The following is a 19,341-nucleotide window of genomic DNA, read 5'->3' as shown; positions in this document are numbered from 1 at the left end:
ATGGATTTCTTATGCCCTGGAAATGTCAACAAAATGTCCAGTTCCAAATGGTATTTTTCATTGCATTTATTGCTTAGCCAGAGGTCAGAAAGCATCTTGTCATGAACAGCAATGCATTCCATGGATGGAGATAAAGAACAGCTTCCTTAAAAACAACCAGGGGTCTCAATTAAATACACAAATTTCACACAACTTTAAAAAGCAAAGAGCAGCAAAAATGCCTAATTACACCTGTATACATGACTGCACTTTTACTATGTGCTAAAGCTGTACAGTTCAAGATTAGAATTTTGCTTCCATGCATTCCTATAAGATTTATTATTATCATAAAGGCATGAATAGAAAGCAGGTATGTTTCATATATGGAACATACTTGAGCAGCAACATATTTAGAACTTATTCTTAAATAATAGCATGTGTAGGTATTTAAGATCACATCTACTGATTCATCATACAATTTTCCAAGCACAATTTGAAGTATTGGTGCTGATGTTTAAAGCCCTAAACTGTCTCGACCCAGTATACCTGAAGGAGCGTCTCCATCCCCATTGTTCAGCTCGGACACTGAGGTCCAGCTCCAAGGGCCTTCTGGTGGTTCCCTCACTGCAAGAAGTGAAGCTACAGGAAACCAGGCAGAGAGCCTTCTCGGTAGTGGGGCCCGTCCTGTGGAACACCCTCCCATCAGATGTCAAGGAAATAAACAACTATAGTCATACCTTGGAAGTTGAACAGAATCTGTTCCAGAAGTCCGTTCGACTTCCAAAATGTTCAGAAACCAAAGCACAGCTTCTGATTGGCTGCAGGAAGCTCCTGCAGGCAATTGGAAGCAGTGGAAGCCCCATCAGATGTTCGGCTTCCAAAAATAGTTCACAAAAAAAGAAGCAGCACGATCTGCCTTTTGCCCCTGAGCAATTTGGCTCCAGGGACCACGTATTCGCTGCATAAGACACACAGACATTTCCTCTTACTTTTTAGGAGGAAAAAAGTGCATCTTATGGAGTGAAAAATACGGTAATTATATGGACAATGAAATTGGCATGTGGGTAACTATAGGCGCCAACTCTAAGGGGCCCAGGTTCCTTCGCACGCATGCCCCCTAAAAATTTGGAGGACCGGGCCCTCCCAATGATTAGGACAATTAGGGTCAGGGGAGGACGAGCACAGAACTGAGTGTGGCACAGCTTCAGTGCCTGGTCTTTCCTCCTGCTGCAGCAGCAAGAGTGGAAGGAAGAAGAGGGAAGCAGCCCCAGGCGACTGGCAGCAGCAGGAGGAGGAAGAAGAGGAGAACACTGAGCAACTGAGAGGAGCCACCAGCCATTGAAGCTGTGCTGCTGCGACATTCAGCTCCGCCCCCTGGTTCCTCCTGGTGCTACCATGCTTCATGGGTGTGTCATTGCACCCCCGATCTTCTGCTCAGGTTAGCACCCCTGTTAGTAACAATAGATGCAAACAATGAAAGAGGCCCAAACTATTCAGAAAGCAAACACTACCCTTGATGACCCTAAAGGTAAAGGGACCCCTGACCATTAGGTCCAGCCGTGACCGACTCTGGGGTTGCGGCACTCATCTTGCATTATTGGCGGAGGGAGCCGGCGTACAGCTTCCAGGTCATGTGGCCAGCAGGACTAAGCCACCTCTGGCGAACCAGAGCAGCACACAAAAACGGTGTTTACCTTCCTGCTGGAGTGGTACCTATTTATCTACTTGCACTTGATGTGCTTTCGAACTGCTAGGTTGGCAGGAGCAGGGACCGAACAACGGGAGCTCACCCTGTCGCGGGGATTCAAACCACCGACCTTCTGGTCGGCAAGCCCTAGGCTCTGTGGTTTAACCTACAGCGCAATGTTCTACACAGTGATATCTAAATTCAGAGGCCTCTATAAACACACACACACTCGATAAATACTATAGGGTAGAAACATCACATACATATTATTACAAAGCACAAACGATTTCAAAAAAAAGTAACTCCCTTAGGAAAAACAGACATCATACCCACATCCCGATACCATTTACAAAGTTATCACCTCATTGCTAGAAATTGGGCTAGTTTCTGTCTTTACTCCAGATAAGGTTGCACCACATAGAATAAACACACATCCCACAAACACATAAACTCTTATCTGACCACTGACATGATCAGGGTCTTTTCGTTCACTACAACTAACATCAGCATACACCAACGCAGTCACACACCATACTTCTACAAAGGAAATGGGAGTCTCTTTTGATGACACAAAAAACAGATAGGTAACTGACTCAGTGCATCACTATTCATGCTTCTAATGTTACATTTAAAGGGGGAAGCAATGCACTTCTCCTAGGAGATACAAGGTTCCCCAAGGGTGGAGAAAAGTCATGCCACACATGAAGGAAGATGCATAATTAACTCTTAATACATCAGAAATGCACGTAAAACGCAGATTAGTTTCTTCCACTATGAGTCCCAAACTGATATATATTTTCTGAACTAACTTTTGTCAAATCTTTGAACTTATAAAATATACTGTTTATTAAGGACAGATTCATGCATGGAAATCAGACAGTGTTTCTCTCCTCCATAGATGCCTGCTCAACCATTCCTGGATACAGTATTACCTGGTAAGCAAATTGTCACTACAGAGGTATCAGTGTTGTGCCATTTCCATAATCATGGCATCATTTTTTTTAGGTCTGAATCAGACATAAAATGAATAACTGATTCCAGACTTTATATGAATAATTACTTCAGTCTTAAAAAATTCACTAAGTCTCTGTGTGAGTTTGTTTGTTTTAAAGGTCTGTCTACTGCTTAATTGTTAAAACCTCTAAGTGATTTACTCCGTTTTCTTCTTTGCAGCTCTAGAAGCTACTATCATGGATCACACAGTGCCTGGCAAACAGCAAACCACCAGTGCTTGCATGTAAATACAAGTGTGCAGAAATCTGGCGACACAGCAATATGCCCATCCATGTGTGTGCATCCTTTGGAAATAGTTCTTGAGAGCCCAGAGGCTGATCAAAAGCAGAAACTCTAGAATAAATTTCCGATTTTGTCTCCAGTACTCAAAAAAGTATTATTTCAGCCAAGGTCTAAATATATATCTTATATATCACAATGGAGATTATGCTTCATTCTCTAGCAGCAGATAAAGCACAAGACTAAGGAGTGGTTCCCCACTTTATGCAGCATTCATGTTTGCCACAGATACACCAATGTTGTGCTAGTCTTTCCTTTGGCAAATACAAAGTATAAATGACAGATCTGTATGCACAACCATCAGACATCTACCAAGTAATCAGGGCTCCCTGGAATGCCAATATAGATATTTCAGGATGTTCATCTGACAATTCCACTTAAGGAGTTTGCTGAAGGAAACCGCCCAGAGCAAACATGTTTGGAGTGTGAGATGCAGAGTCGTTTTGTATAGTACACCTACTCAGCCATATTGCTGTGGCTAAGCTGAAATTTGAAGCTGCATTGCAACTTATCAAATATAATTAATGAAACACCAAATCTCAGTGATGCAGGGCAGAGACAGAAAAAACAAAAAAGTCAGCCTTCCCAAAGAACGAGAATATTCAGTTTCATATGGAAAGCAGAGAATAGGTTACATCAGGCACCCCCAAACTGCAGCCCTCCAGATGTTTTGGCCTACAACTCCCATGATCCCTAGCTAACAGGACCAGTGGTCAGGGATGATTGGAATTGTAGTCCAAAACATCTGGAGGGCTGAAGTTTGGGGATGCCTGGGTTACATAAATATATTTTGCATGGTTCAAGCAAATAGGTATCCTCTGCCGCAAGTGAGACAAGGTCAAAGGTTTACAGGTATTGTGGCAATTCACAACATGTGGCAACAAATAAACATTTCCCCTTCATATATTTAAAATACTACATGGAGTAATATGGGTTCAGACAGTCCACACTCCAGTGCTAATCACCACCTTTCTGTTTTTAAGCAAACCCTGTAATTCCAGAATTCTAAGAGAAAAACACTTGTGCCTGTAGTATCCTGATGATGCAAAGTGACTCAATTAATTAGAATGATGTGTTTCCTCTCTTGGCCACTCTCCCTCTTTCTGTAAAGTAGGAATTTCCTTTTGGGCAAGCTAAGTTGTTATTGCTCTGATAGCTACAAAGAATGGAGACTAACTTATATTTTTCACAATAGAAGAAACAGGTCTAACTTCTTGATGTGCAGCCTTTATTATTTAGCATAAGAGCACAATCCACAAGTCTGAGTGGTGAAAATATTACAAAGAAAGTGAGTTTGCACATGATTTTATGGGCCATTACTCAGATAAACCACTGCTAGTCCAGAAGTGTCCTGCGAATCAACTGGTGTAAAGGGGCTATAAATAGGTAGGCTAACAAGGTAGGGGGTGGAGGAGAGAAGAGTATGGACCTACTCAAACATAACTCTGTTCACATGGAGGCCACCACTTTTGTGCATTGGAAGTGCAGGGGATTGCCCAGTCACTTAGGAAATTTCCACTCTACTTCACGTACTGCCTTCCCAAGAGATACAGTACTGTAGGTAACTGTAACAATCCACAACTTAAATTTTCACGCGGCTACTGTCATTATACACATGATGTGACACTCCCCCTCCATTCTTAACACTGGCTTCCAATCTGTACTGTAATCTTTAGAAGCTCCTTAAACTTACTTTCAAAGTCCTCAGTGGTCTTGCCCACCTCTGTGTCCATACATTCTTGTCCTTACTCTACCACTTTCAGCCTCCTGAATGATTTCTGTCTCCCTTAAATGACTTCTCCATTATCTCATGCCTGGAAGGCACTCACAGGCTGCCCTCTCTTTCTTCAAAGCTGACCTAAAAAACCAGTGTTTTCCACAGAACCCTTGCCTCTACCCTCCTCAACTACTATAATAAAGCTTTCAAGTATGTTTACATGTAATCATACGAATTTGTCCCCCATTACCATTCCCTTGTAGTCATCTCTTTCATCACAATATAAACTTTAAGCTCCCTTGGGCAGGGGCGCATCTTTCCAACACTTCCTATCCTACAAAGTGTGACATACATAGATAGTACTATGTAAATAATAATGTAAAATGGTAATATGGAAAGCAGCATTATCCAGGAGTCCAGAGCCTCTAGAACAGGCATCCCCAAACTTTGGCCCTCCAGATGTTTTGGACTACAATTCCCATCTTCCCCGACCACTGGTCCTGTTAGCTAGGCATCATGGGAGTTGTGTGCCAAAACATCTGAAGGGCCGCAGTTTGGGGATGCCTGCTCTAGAATCTAGAGTCTAGATTATTCAGGTTTAGTGTAATTTTTTTAAAAAAATGATCCAAGTTTCTCAGGGAGTAGCATGAGAACACATAACCCTGACCGTTAGGTCCAGTCGTGACTGACTCTGGGGTTGCGGCGCTCATCTCGCGTTATTGGCCGAGGGAGCCAGCGTACAGCTTCCAGGTCATGTGGCCAGCATGACAAAGCCGCTTCTGGTGAACCAGAGCATCACACAGAAACACTGTTTCCTTCCCGCTGTAGCAGTACCTATTTATCTACTTGCACTTTGACGTGCTTTCGAACTGCTAGGTTGGCAGGAGTAGGGACTGAGTAACGGGAGCTCACCCCGTCGCGGGGATTTGAACTGCCGACCTTCTGATCAGCAAGCCCTAGGCTCTGTGGTTTAACCCACAGCGCCACCCACGTCCCATGAGAACACATAAGACAGGACTATTGAATGCTTAAGTAGTATTGCAATGTTTATCGCTAACTTTTCCCAGGGGAGATGCTTAAATCTGTTCACTTTTACTTTATAACTAGTGAGTGTGAATATGTTCTATTTTTTATACGGTAACAGAACAAAGACACTTTTAATTGATGCACTAGAAAATAAACCTATTTACAACTGGTAAATGGTTAGCAGCTAATTATTCTTGCTGGTGTGGCACTTGCAAATAGCTTTAGAAAGAGAATATGCATTTCCATGGTTACACAGTATGAATGTTTTCAAGAACCAAAGTAAGTGGACTATGAAATAGTCTCAGTGCAAGAGATGATTTGCATCAAACACACTTAACACCTATAGGATGTGCTTGTTTGATAACCATGCCATTATCACAATTCCCAGTAGCTTACTGTATATTATATGCATCTTTATGCAGAAAACAAAAAAGCATCACTGTAAGCACTGATGAACACGTTTATTTAGTTTCAAGCAGAGCTCTGGGTGGAGCAAGAAAAACAGCATTCACTGTCGCTGCAGAGACTCCTTATATACTCTCATACCATCAAGATACCATCTCAAAACCAATGGAAGTCATATACACATAAACCAAGGCCACAAGTTTGAATTTAAAAAATTCCCATTGCTAAATCCAAAATTCTCCTTACAAGCTTGTTTGGCTTTTAAAACATTTACCCATTGCTGTAGCATTTTTTTTAAAAAAATAGCAATCTGTACAAATTTTGGCACACTACTGCGTGTGATCTTATTGTTTAACAAAAAAATGATATTTTGTAACATTCTGTTTACAAACTGATTAGAGATTTTCCTTTCAGAAATGTCAAGCAGTATAGAAATTATTTAAATAAATAAAAGACTATTCTAGTATAATATACGGGTGGGGGGGTATTTTAAAAAGTATTGATTTACAGAATATGAAGAATCCTAAATTCAAGAAAGGAATTAAAAGCAGGTGCCTCTTGTTTTAATAAGTAGGTCACCCACCACAGCAGCTGGGGGAAGGGAGACACTATACATGAGTGGGAAAAATTGGACATGGCAGCCACATCTTATTTGTGAATAATAGTCTTATCACAACACTCAGATGACTTAATAATTACAAGAGTCACCAGCAGCAAGTGCTTGGGGTTTGTAGAACCTTCAGCTCAGCAAGAGCTCCAGCTGCACAGAATTTAGTGCAAGGCTCCACGTCTTCAGATAAAGGCCAATTTCCAAAGATTCAGCAGTGTGAAGGGGCATCTTTAATAACCCATGTCCTAAACCATGAATCCATGATTCCCTCTCATCATCATTCTTTGTTCCACTCTCTTTCAAGAAAGATAGAAATGCTTTTTTTACATACTGTCCCAAACATATGGACTTCCCAAAGCTACATTTCTGTAACAAAGCAAACTTCTTTCAGTCTCCTGTATTCCTAGTTTTAAGCTCTGGTCTGTCTTTGTATCAAATTAATCTACTCCTCTAACCCCAGTGCTCTGGGCTGTAATGCATGCTGCATCTGTAAATCAGGGAGAGGTCAGAGACAATTTTTAGAAGAGTTGAAAGCAGTTTGAGAGAGACAGTGGTCTGGATGGTATACACATTTTCTTTGTCACACTGGTGCTGCTGTGAGATAGATAGATAGATAGATAGATAGATAGATAGATAGATAGACAGACAGACACAGACATATGGGAACCATACTGAACTAGTTTACCAAAGACAAAAATAGGATGAGAGTATACACCATGGGCAACAATCTCCCCACCCCCTAGGAAAAAAAGCACCTACCGTCTCCAGCCTTTGTTAAATAACAGCTCCACAAACAAACCAAAGACTTGGAGACAACTTTGCTTAGCAGCTTTCCCCTTTTTTTTGCATGTTCAGTATTACACAGGGAAGCCATTAAACACTTCAAGAAGAAAGCAATATTTATTATGAGTTACTGTATTTGTACAGCACATCCAGCCAGGACCTCCAGCAGCAAAAGTTCAGAAACATTTTCATAACAACTAACATGCTTATTTTTAGTATCCTCTTGGATGCTTTCTGATTAACAAACTGCAGTGAAATTATCCAGACACTCTGGTAGGCGTGCCTTTCTGTGATGGGCACCAAGGAAAGCATATACACACAGAAACATTTTGAAACAAGAACTTAAGAATTCAAATGTAGTTCAAAATAACTTCAAAAATACTAAACTACAAAAAATTAAACTAATCCAGCTATGGTGGTGCCTTTTGTAATTGTTTTATTGTTGGGATGTTATTGTATTTTACCATGTTCATAGCTGCCAAGTTCTCCCTTTTTTAAAGGGAAATTCCCTTATGCTGAATAGGCTTCCTCATGAGAAAAGGGAAAACTTGGCAGCTATGCATGTTGTTCTCCCTTAATACAGGCAGTATAGAAACTTCTGAAAATAAATAAATAAATGCACAAGATAGCTTGGCTGTTAAGGGGTGTGTAGCCAGGCTAATGCTCTCTACTGACACAAACACAAGTTCCTATCTTTGTACTCTGAATTACTGTGGGCTAATAACTGCTCTCTAGTTTCATGCTGGAAATCAATGATCACTCAGATTCTGAGCATAGCTGCCAAGTTATCCCTTTTTTAAAGGGAAATTCCATTATGCTGAATAGGCTTCCTCGCGAGAAAAGGGAAAACTTGGCAGCTATGATTCTGAGTTGAATGTTTTAAAAATGTGGGTAACTAAAACAGGTGTTATGATATCAAGGACATGCCAAGGGCAGAGTCACATTGTCCTCCTGAACTAGGAGGTTAGCACACAATTTGGAAATGCATTAAAATATGGCAGTGTTCTCACAACTTTCCACAGCACAGATTCTACCAACTAGACCACAGGCTAGCTTGTGAGCAGACCAGAAAGCATCAGAAACCCACTCCCAAAAAGATTCATGCTCATGCCTTAAATAGCCGACCACGCAGCCTTATGCAATCCTAAACACATGCGCTGGATAATAAATCTCATAGAACATTGTGGGGCTTAAGTTACTTCTGATTAAACATGAATAGGATTCCCCTACAAGTTCCAGAAGGAAGAATTCATTTTATTAGAACAGGCGCCGCCTAGTCAAGCAAAACTCCCGCAGCTGAAGTGATTACCAAGCATCAAGCAAATACACCAAGGCTGGGAATCAATCCCAGGAAAGTAAACCTGCTGACTTCTTCAGCGGGTCTACGCCGGAGCAAGTAAGAGGCGGGATACATACATCTATCCTGTCCCCAGTAGAGTCTTCACACCCCGCCACCTTCCAGAAGGAAAACCATTAAAAAACAACAACCCCAAAAAGCCCCGTTAAAGCAACATGGGGAGAGGGCGGCGGCTTCGTGCTTCGGAGCTCACCTCCAACTTAAACAAGAGAAGTTCTGAAGGCGCATTCGAGTGCTGCTACCCTAATCAGTTCAGACACTAGAGCCGATGGTCTTAGATGGGCTGCAGCCCATTAATGTCAGCGGGTCTACCCCGAATATGTGTTGGTGGGTCAAGCCTTACTAATTCAAGGGAAGACGCTCACGCTCGTCCCTCGAAAAGCCCTCAGAAAGGATGCCCCCCTCCTCCTAGTCCTACTTACCTCGGGGTAAGCAAGCAGCGCTTCCTTCCGAGGAGACCCGCGCAGGGCTGAGCTGAGCCGTCCGCCTCCGAGGGCGGCCGCAGAGCTGCTGTTCTGTGTGCTGACAAGAAGAGCTCAGCTGCCCCTCTGGAATGGGCTTCCTCCCCTCGAGAGCTCGCCCTCGCTTTCCACAAGAGGGGAAGCGGCTTTCTCCGCCCCGCGAGCTCTTCTTCCACGCACAGTTTCTCTCCCCCGGCGGGCTCGTACAAATCCCAAACAAACGCAGCCCCGCCTCGCGCTGGTCAGAGACCCAGCAGCAGCAGCAGCAGCAGCAGCAGCAGCAGCAGCAGCAGCAGCAGGCAGCCTCCCCGCGGCAAAAAGGCCAATAGGAAAACGCCGAGGGAGCCGAGTTGCTCGCGCCTTGGAGTTCGCTCGGAAAGTGGCAGGCGCGCGCGCGGAGGACGGCGGCGGCTGCTTGGGCGCGGGCTCCTCCTGGACTCTGCTCGGTGGTCACACAGAGCCGACAAACAGCAACACGCGAGCAACTCCTCCAGCTCCGCCCCTGCCGGGCGGCTGCCACCTAACACTCCTCGACGTCTTGTGCGGGATAGCGAATATAAAGGCAGAAGTTGCCTGTCTGTGGCGGCGGGGCAATCCAGGCAGGAGGACTTTGCTTGGGACGGGAGGCAGTGGAGCCAGGCTGAGCAGCAGGGCCCCAAAGGCAGAGCAGAGGACAGGCCTGGCTTTCCATCCTAGAAGGGGGGGGGCGGGCGGGCAGGCGGGGTCCGCATGACTTCTCGTTCCTTCCTCAAGAGCTGCGCTCTGAAATGTTGTGTGTCTGAGGTAGTTTGTTTTCATAGGCCCGCCGACACCTATTGAACACACATTGCTATCGAAAGGGCCTTGAGACAATGAAAGGCTGGCCTAAGGCAGTGTTTCCCAACCTTGTGCCTCCAGATGTTTTGGGACTACAACTCCCATCATCCCTAGCTAGCAAGACCAGTGGTCAGGAATGATTGGAATTGTAGTCCGAAAACAGCTGGAGGCACAAGGTTGGGAAACACTGGCCTAAGGGACCTGGGAAGCTGCCTAATAGCCCCAGCTCAATGGTCGGTCTAGCTCAGTAGTGTCCACACAGACTGGCAGTGGCTCTCCAGGATTTCAAAGAGGGGGCTGGATATGCTGGGGAGAGAACCTTGGAACCTTCTGCATGCAAAGCAGATGTTTTAGGAATGAGCTACAGCCCCGCCTCCCAAATGGAGGTGGATGGCATCCTCACCCAGGGCCATGATTAGCCAAAGGGGGTGCCTGCCCCCCTAAATAAGTACAAATCAATACAAATCTCAGGTTCTGTTCCCCCCCCCACAAAAATCCTGGTTATGCCCTTGGACACTTGGAGGGTCTGCATCTGTAATCTCTGGATCTTGACATTTCTAACCATGTTCTACCAAAAGACCCCAATACACTTTGTACTCAGTGGTACTTACTTCTGAGTGTAAATGTTTAGAACAGTGTTTCTCAACCTTTTTGGGGCCATGGCACACTTGTTCCGTGAAAAAAATCACGAGGCACACCACCATTAAAAAAGTTACAAAATTTAACTATGTGCCGCCCTATATTATAATTATGACTGTAAGAAACACTTGCCAAATATTGCTTTCCGGCGGGTGAGCGCTGTGTATTGGCGGCCGCCAGGCTCGTTTGCACTGAGCTTTGGGAAAGAGGAGGAGAAATATTGCTTTCCGGCGGGTCAGTGTTGTTTATTGGCGGCCGCCAGGCACGTGACAATGCAAATCGCCCTTCTCGTCGCGGCACGTCGCGGCACACCAGCCAGTGTCTCGCGGCACACTAGTGTGCCGCGGAACAGTGGTTGAGAAACGCTGGTTTAGAATTGTGCTGTTGGATTGTGTCCACCTTGTTAAACGTCCGCCCTGAATGATTTAGGCTACAGTGCTTAAGTTCCACGAGCAAAATGAGTTATTTGTACCATTGCACCGTAAAACAAACAAAAAAAAGCATTGACAGCTAGTTCCCCCCTGTTTCCTAGGAAACTTTCCTGCCTCTTAGTGACAGCAGGTTGGCTCCTCAGCGCTTTTAGGCTAATAGGGTGAATGTCTCACAAGGCGCTGGGAGGAAACAGTACAAATGAGGCAAAATAGATACTACCCCTGTTTCTCCGAAAATAAGACATACCCATAAAATAAGCCATAGCAGGATTTCTAAGCATTTGCGAAATATAAGCCATACCCCGAAAATAAGACGTAGTGATAGGCGCAGTTCTGGAGGGCGCCAAGGAAGAGGCTAGGCTGGACATGTAATAAAAAGAAGATCCCCTGAAAATAAGCCACCGCGTGTTTTTTTGAGGAAAAATAAATATAAGGTAGCTTGGCACATCCACACATTTACCCTGCACATCTGTGTAGAATGTTAGTGAGACAGGAGAGGCTGTCTGCAACACTTGGTTAGTAGAATGCATTTGACTTGCTGCCAGTAGTGCATTCAGGGCAGGACTTAGGAGCAGATGTCCAAGAGTCAGGAAAATAAGCACAAGGGCCCTCAATTCCAGCAGGGCTGGCTTACCACTACTTGCTGCATCACAAACTCTGCAAAACTGCCCCTAGGACTGTTCCAAACATTTTACATACGTGTGTGAAGGGGAGGGGAGGCCCCTATACCATCATACATAATTACAGCCTATGTCTTTCTTTTTTCTGTTCTTTGTCTGAATGCATATGAACTGAAAATCTGTGACCAAATGCAGCTTCTTCCCCAATATGTGTACACAGGACAGGTGGAATTTTCACAGAACATGGAACACATGTTTTACTGACTTGCAGTCATACGTACCTGGAAAGGTAAAGTGGCACATGTGAAATGCAACTACTCTATTAGAAAAGGGGAATCCAGCTAAATTGGACGTCGAAGGGTCAAGAAAATAATGAAGAACTTGTGACACGAGGCAGAACATAATGCACACACATATACAAACACAGTCTATAGAGGGCAACTGTACAAAGGAAGCTAATTATGAGAACAGAAATTAAGTGAAAGAAGCTCTGTTTCCTATGCTTTAATTTCTCTGGGAGACTCCCTTAAATCAAGCTTCGTCAGAACTCCCAGTGGGTATAGTTCACAATGACGGTGGCTATATTAAAATCATTGTGAGGAAAATGGATAGGAACAATGGCTAGGTTCCAAGGAGGTAGCCAGTTGGAGGGATGAAGGGGGCCTGATACTCTTTGGGAGAGAAAGGAGAATTGTCTGGAAATACCCAAATGGCTGTTCTGTTTTGTGTGCTGAAGTTCGGGCAAAACAGAAACCCCACTGCTGGATTAGATTAATGTGTCTTTCCTCCCTCTATGACATAATCCCAAATGTATGTTTTGCTATTCCACTATACCACTCCCGCCACTGTGTTGTGTTGAGGGTAAGCCTGTCTCTCCATTGGAATATCTTGGTCTTCAACATAACCACTAAGTGATCTAATTTCAGTTGAGCTTTTATATTAAAAAAATTATTTCTGGCTGTCCGTCTGGGCAGAATTCTTCATCTCTTCTTTCACTGCGTTGTGTGTGTGTTTGAGCTTACCACTAAACTGGTGTTTTCACATTCTTAGAAAATTACTTTTTTATGCTAGCAAGACAACAGAAAAGGAACCCCCCCTCCCATCTTTTACATTACAAGCAAACCAGATGTGTGGATAGAGTCATTATATAGTTAATCACCACCAGAGCCCTGTTCAGGCATCTGCATGAACATGAGAGGGCTTAAAGCCTGCGGAGGGGGAAGGAGAGGGTGTGTCTGCATGGTTCACAATTGTGTGGAGGCTTCTAAGCATGTAGAAGACCCCTTCAGACTTTTCGGCTGAACGTGCAAAAGTTTGATAAGGAACCCATGCATGCAGAGACATTGTGGCAGGGATTGTGTGTTCATTCCACTCCCCCCTCCCACAATTTTAAGTCACTTTCAGACTGTTGCTATTCTTCAGTGCATTGGCAAGTTCAGGTTGCACAATTAAGATTGATTGTGCCTTGTGCCACAGTTGCGTCCCCAAAAGAGAGGCCCTTTTTTCCCATGAGGAAAGTGAACAAACTCTGGATTTGATGCTGATGAAGTACTGTAGAAGTTGTTATGTAAAGGACTTAACCCTTCACAAAGCAGGAGCAGGCAAGGCAATCTAAGTAAAGTCCAGAAGAGGGATAAAAGATAACTTGGGATTGATCTGGAAATGGTAACTTCTGGTCCACAAAGCAGTAGAAGCAGTTGCAGCATCCCTTTTGAAAATGGCAAATTGACTCTTCATGTCTCTCCAAAAGCAGAAAAAGGAAAGTCCAGAAAAAAACAGTCCAGCCATTAAAAAAACACCCGGTAGCAACAAGAGGCACCCTTTTAGAAAGCATACCTTGCCTAGCCAGAGGAGCATAGTGTGGGGAATGTTCCAAAGTAGGCTAGTTTGCCATCCAATGACATACCCAGTCAGATGGTGCAAAATGTGACAGCAGCTGTAAAGGGCAAGTTTAATAATCTGGAAAGACACTAACCCTCACAGAAGAATAAGCTACTGGGATCTGATGCCCCCGTTATTTCAGAGAAGATTTCCAAGACTTTCAGAGAAGACTTACCCCCAGCTGCATAAGATTCGACAACTAGCACTCACTATCCTCAACCAAACTGGGAAGCAAGATAAACAGCACACACTGCAAATAGAATGACCTGCTTATTGATCTTTTAAGTTTATGGGTAGCCCAGTGGAATTGCTAAAGGGAAAGCAACCGTTCTGTTGTGGTGAGCCCTGGGGAAAAGTTCCTGTTTCAGACTGAAAGAATTTATAAGCATTTCTATAAGCTGTCTGAGGATTAAAAACAAGGCAGGCTCCAGGTACAGTACCATATGGAATGGAGGAGGAGGGGTGAGACGAAACACACAGATCAGATTCTGTTGATTCTGGACATTGAATGCTTAACAGGAACTAACAAGACCTTCCTCTTATAGGAAAATTTACAAATGCAAAAGGACTACTGCGTATAAGACTACTTTTTAACCCAGGAAAAGTTGGGGGTCGTCTTATATGCCGGGTCGTATTTCTTATACGGCGAGTATATCCCAAACTCTATATTTTAACTGGAAAAGTTGGGGGTCATCTTATACACCCAGTTGTCTTATATGCCGGAATATACGGTACCTGAAAATGGAAATTCATCTACTGAGACCTTTCTCACACTCCATGGGGTGACCAAGAACAATATAATGTGTTTATATTTATCTCTACCCTGCATAACTTGTGACCTGCCAGGGTTAGGGAGCAAGCCTTACCATAAGTGTTCATGGTAGTTATTTGCAGAACTAAACCTTCAGCAATGTCACTATAGCTACATTCAGTACATTTGGGGGTAAAGATACATCAGGTGCTAGTACTCATATACTGTATTGATAAAAGTGCCATGGGTGTCAGCCCCAAATGTCAGCCATGGGCAGCAAAAGAAAAAAGAAAAAAAGATGCTGGTACTCCATGCCATTGAGTACTGTTACAAAAAGAAAAAGAGCCTTGACTATATTCACGAATTGTTCAGTTCATATTGCATAAAATTAACAGGGGCACCTAGGGTTACCATTCCCACCCCGATCTGGATCCTGTGTCTGGCAGGTAGAATTTCAGTAGCTGAATATTTACCTGGTGTAGAAATATTATGTAAATATCAACAGCACTAGAGTTCTTCCAGAAAACACTAGCAACCCCACATACACTGTGGGTACCCACAATATATCCTATAAATGCCCGATATTCCCCCCCACACCATGTATACAGTGTGATCAGTCGCATATCTGCCAAATTTAGTAACATGCAAAATAGCCTGCACCAACCATGTGATCAGAATATCTAGCAATGGGCTCTACCAAATGTCCCTTTTCACAGGAGGCAGTGAGGTGCATGCTAACCAATCCGACTTGATGATAATAAAGAAGCTTCACAGAACAGATACTTGTGTCCAGATGGTTTATAACTTGGGCAATATGTGTTGCAAATCATTTGTTCTGCTGCAAAACCATAGCTGAAATTTCAAAACGTGATTCCTTCCAGGCAACCACATGGTATTAATATTCTGTGTTAGTTTAACATTGTCAATAGCTGTTTCATTAGCGCAATTCTGAGCTGGGAATTAACCCCAAGAAGGTCTGAAGGGATTAAGCAGGAAAGCTAGTCCAAATGAGAAGAAATAGCTGTGTACACACCATCCCCAAATTTAGCTCAGATTATGGGGATTAATCCAGTTTAATGACTTCACGAATTGAGAACAAACCTGAGCTATCACTGGCCTGCAATGCAACTTTTTAAACCCAGGGTGCCCCTTCCCATCCTCATGTATGTCTCCCTCATGATGACACTGCATGTGGGAGTTTGCAGCAGGAAAGGGGGCTTTTTTGCCCATGGTTGGGCGGGGAACAACCATGGTAGATCACTTGCAGCAGAAAATCAGTGACCACAGGAAGGATTAAGCCTTCTTCCTCCCATACAAATTTTCCCCTCACCCACAGCTCCCAAAAGAAACATGTAGTTCTTCCCAGAGCAGGCATTTTAAAGTCAATTCCAGTGCTCAAATTATTATAGAGATGGGGACCCCTCATAATGAAATCCACAAGCTTCCAGTTCCTCAATGACCCCCATGTTTAGGCAAATCATGCCCGGGGCTGCTCAAAACAGCAGCTCAGAGAAAGCATCACAAAAGAGACAGCATGCAGTTCCTTTTCCCAATGCAATCTGATCCTTTAGATCACTTACAGTGGTTTAGTTACAATGGAACCAGAGGGACGGCCCTGGTCCTCCTCCTCATCTCCCAAACAGAATCCTGGAACAACAGGACCTCTGTTACAATCACTAAACCTCTCCGGACCTACAAGTGATATAATGCATAAACAGCTGGCTCTTTGTTTCACATTTCCCAATTTATTTATGGTGTATTACTAGAAAAAAACCCAATAAAAATGCTGAAAATTATAGCTCATCATTGCTCAATTTCTTTCAAGCCCTTTCCCCTCCAGGATTTCAAAAAATAAAATAAAATAAATAAAAAGCAAACTTCTCAATCCTTTAAGCACTCCACTGGCACTCAGTCCATTGAAATGAAGGAAACTTACACTGTCAGAGCAGTTTGATGAGCAAGCCTCATTCTCCTTTTGGGTCATAGCCTTACCATCTGCACACAGGGAGGGGAGATTTATTGTCCTGCATTCAAAGGGAGGAAATGTGAATGTTCAGATCTTGCACAATAACTCCAATTTAGCAATGACAGTTCTTCAAATGGGTTTAAAGCATTAATAGTCTTCATGAAATCTGGAGGTGAAAAGTTCTGGTGTACATTCATAGCACCGCTGGGCATTCTTGAGATAGAAAAGGAATATAAAATTTTGCAAATAAATAAATACATTGTCATGACAAAAGGGGGGGGTGACCTCTCAAGGTCATTTCTATCTGAAGATTGTAACAGTCCTGATAATAGATGATTTTTTGTGTGTATGTACTTCAGCAACCAGAAGCAGTGTGGTTTTACATGATAAGCACCAGAGGAGCCCCTCAGAGACTATTTAATTAAACAATGACTTTATTAAGAACACTTCACATTTATATAGCACTTAACAGTGTTCAAGGCACTTTGCAGTATCATCTGTCTCAATAGAAACCTTTCAAGAATCCTGCAAAGTAGGTAACGGATAAGTTGAGGCCAACTTTTATGTTACTCTGGCCCTATGGGAGCAGATGCACTATCACTCCTTCCTGCATTGCTAGGACAGCATGAGAACTTCTACATGGGATGGATCACATACTGTGGCTCCTTATCACATGAGCGTCTCAATACTGGTCATTGATGGTAATAAAGAGATTGATGTCAGGAGTATGGGCAGGAGTCAGGCTCTGGGGCCTGTAGTGCTTTGCAGGACCGGGGCCTGCCTCAGCTTGTGCTGGAGAAGCAAGAAGTGGCCACTCAGGTGTCGCCACTTGATAACTCACTGCACCTGGTGGCAAGAGCTGGGGGGGATAAAAGCTCAGCATTTCCCTTCAGCTCTTAGCCACAGCAACGCGATCCCTGCCTTGTTGCATCTGGCCTCCTGTTTCTTGATCCTTCGCCTTGCTCCTTGGATCTTCGCCTTGCTCCTCAACCCTTGGACCTTCACCTTGCCGACGCCTTGCTCCTGGACCCTTGGACCTTCACCTTCGTGACTCCTTGCTTTCGACCTTCAGACCTTCGCCTTCGTTACACCCTGCTTCCCGACCTTCGGTTCCTTGACCCTGTGTCTGCCTGCTGCTGAACCCTCAGCCCTGCACCACCTGGACTCCCGTTCCTGCTTCCACTCTGCCATCTTGCCTCTGGTCCTGACGTCCTGAGTCGGGACTGCTACCTCCCGCCAACCAGACCGTGACAATTGATTGATCACATGAGCATGACTCTATGGAAAGGATAGGAGGCATAGCCATAGTATGGGCTCCAACCACAAGCCCCAGGGTTTCTCACAATTTATTTATTTAAAATATTTCTATCAAATTAAAATACCGTACTTCAGTGACCCAGGAAAGAGTGCTGCAGACCACTGGTTACCAGAGTAATGAGCTTAAGGCTGCAGTCTTGTATCCATCGGCCGCAAGGCCCATCAAACTGAATAGGAGAGACTTCTGAATACTGTTGTATACTATTGACACTTAGTCTACATATCTGGGTAGGCTTGTCTAAACAAAAATGCAGGATGTGGCCAATACAGTTTGGCACCTGAGGAAAAGCACAAAATGGTGCCTCTTCCCGCCAGGGGCAGGGAATATCTACATCAGGAACAAGGGGACAGGGATAAAGATCTACATTGGGAACAAGGAGCACCTCCTATTTGACAAGAGGCTGCTGTAGTGGCGGCATGGGGCGGGGTGTCAAGGAGGCAGAAGATCCAGCCCCGAAGGAGCACACCGCAGCCATCGCTGCCACCAAGGCAATTGCAGCAGCAAGTGGTGCTTTCCTTTATCTGCTGCCCTTGTGGATGCTGCCACCTAAGGCAGTTGTCTCACCTTGCCCCATAGATGGGCTGGCCATGAAAAATTGTTTATAGCGGGTCCTGAAAAGAGTACAGTGAAGGTGGCTGCCAAATGCCAACAGCCAGATCATTCCAAAGTGTTTGAACTTTTGCTCAAGTCCCGTTCGCAAGTTTGCCAAAGATGTCTGGTTGACCACTTTGAGAACAGGATGCTGGACTAGGTGGGCCACTGGCCTGATCCAGCAGGCTTTTCTTAGGTACTTACATTCTAAATCAGGGGTCCCCAGACTTACCACGCTTTGGGAAATGACTTGTGCGCATGCGCACGGGCCTCCTCCGACCTGGAAGTGCACTGGAAATGACGTACGCACATGCACGCAAGCTATTTCCAGTCCCCCGGTGACCTGGAAGTAGGCTGCCACGCCGCTAAGAGCGGGTGGTGGTAGTGGGGGTCACCGGGGGCTGGATAAATCGGTCCATTGGGCCGTATCCGGCCCTCAGGCTGTAGTCTGGGGACCTCTGTTCTAAATGTTAAGAACATAAGCTGATTCCTGGCAACCAGTGAGAAATTGCCCTATGTTCTTCATGGAGGGTCGTGCAAGGGGGCTGGAATAGGGACAGCTCCCTTTTGCTCTTTCTGCTGCACTTAAATGAAACTCAAACACTGCAGCATAGCTGTGGGCAAGTCCCAGCATGAGAATGACACGCTGACTTGCCACGGCACCAGGTTTTTGTTTGCTATTTTTAAATGCACAGTTGACGTGCACCCGTAACTGAATGTGGAGAACAACCACTTTGTTCCAAATACAGAGGTAAGTGAGATGACCATAAGAACCAAACTGTACCATGAATGAGTGCAAAATTGTGAGGAACAGCTCAGTAAAGGACAGCCCATTCTGAGACCAGAAGGATTGTTCATTCCACACACCAGCCTCTTGTCATTCCTGTACAACATTTTCAGCAGTGACTATTACAGTAAGAAGCTACTGTGGCCGATATCCTTAGTTTATTTTCTGCTTGTCCCCATCACCCTCCCATGTCAATTGGGACCACCATGCCTCTGAAGTATAC

General features: G+C 44.4%; 1 protein-coding gene across 3 annotated transcripts in view; it reads right to left on the bottom strand.

Moving 5' to 3' along the window:
• The window catches only part of TIAM2 (TIAM Rac1 associated GEF 2), a 131,856-nt gene extending 115,361 nt beyond the window's left edge, over positions 1 to 16,495 (bottom strand). For 2 of the 3 annotated variants that reach the window (XM_060272770.1, XM_060272773.1), the window contains exon 1: positions 9,280 to 9,788. The gene's annotated coding sequence lies outside the window, so the exon portion shown is untranslated. Of the gene's footprint in view, positions 1 to 9,279; positions 9,789 to 16,392 lie in introns of those variants that run through there. The other variant, XM_060272772.1, reaches the window with a different exon arrangement.
• Between the last annotated feature and the right edge of the window lie 2,846 nt (positions 16,496 to 19,341).

This window comes from Zootoca vivipara, chromosome 3 (assembly GCF_963506605.1).
Source record: "Zootoca vivipara chromosome 3, rZooViv1.1, whole genome shotgun sequence".
Lineage (NCBI taxonomy): Eukaryota > Metazoa > Chordata > Lepidosauria > Squamata > Lacertidae > Zootoca > Zootoca vivipara.
The sequence above is the reverse complement of the archived record's forward strand: the minus strand, read 5'-3'. Positions and strand labels throughout refer to the sequence as shown.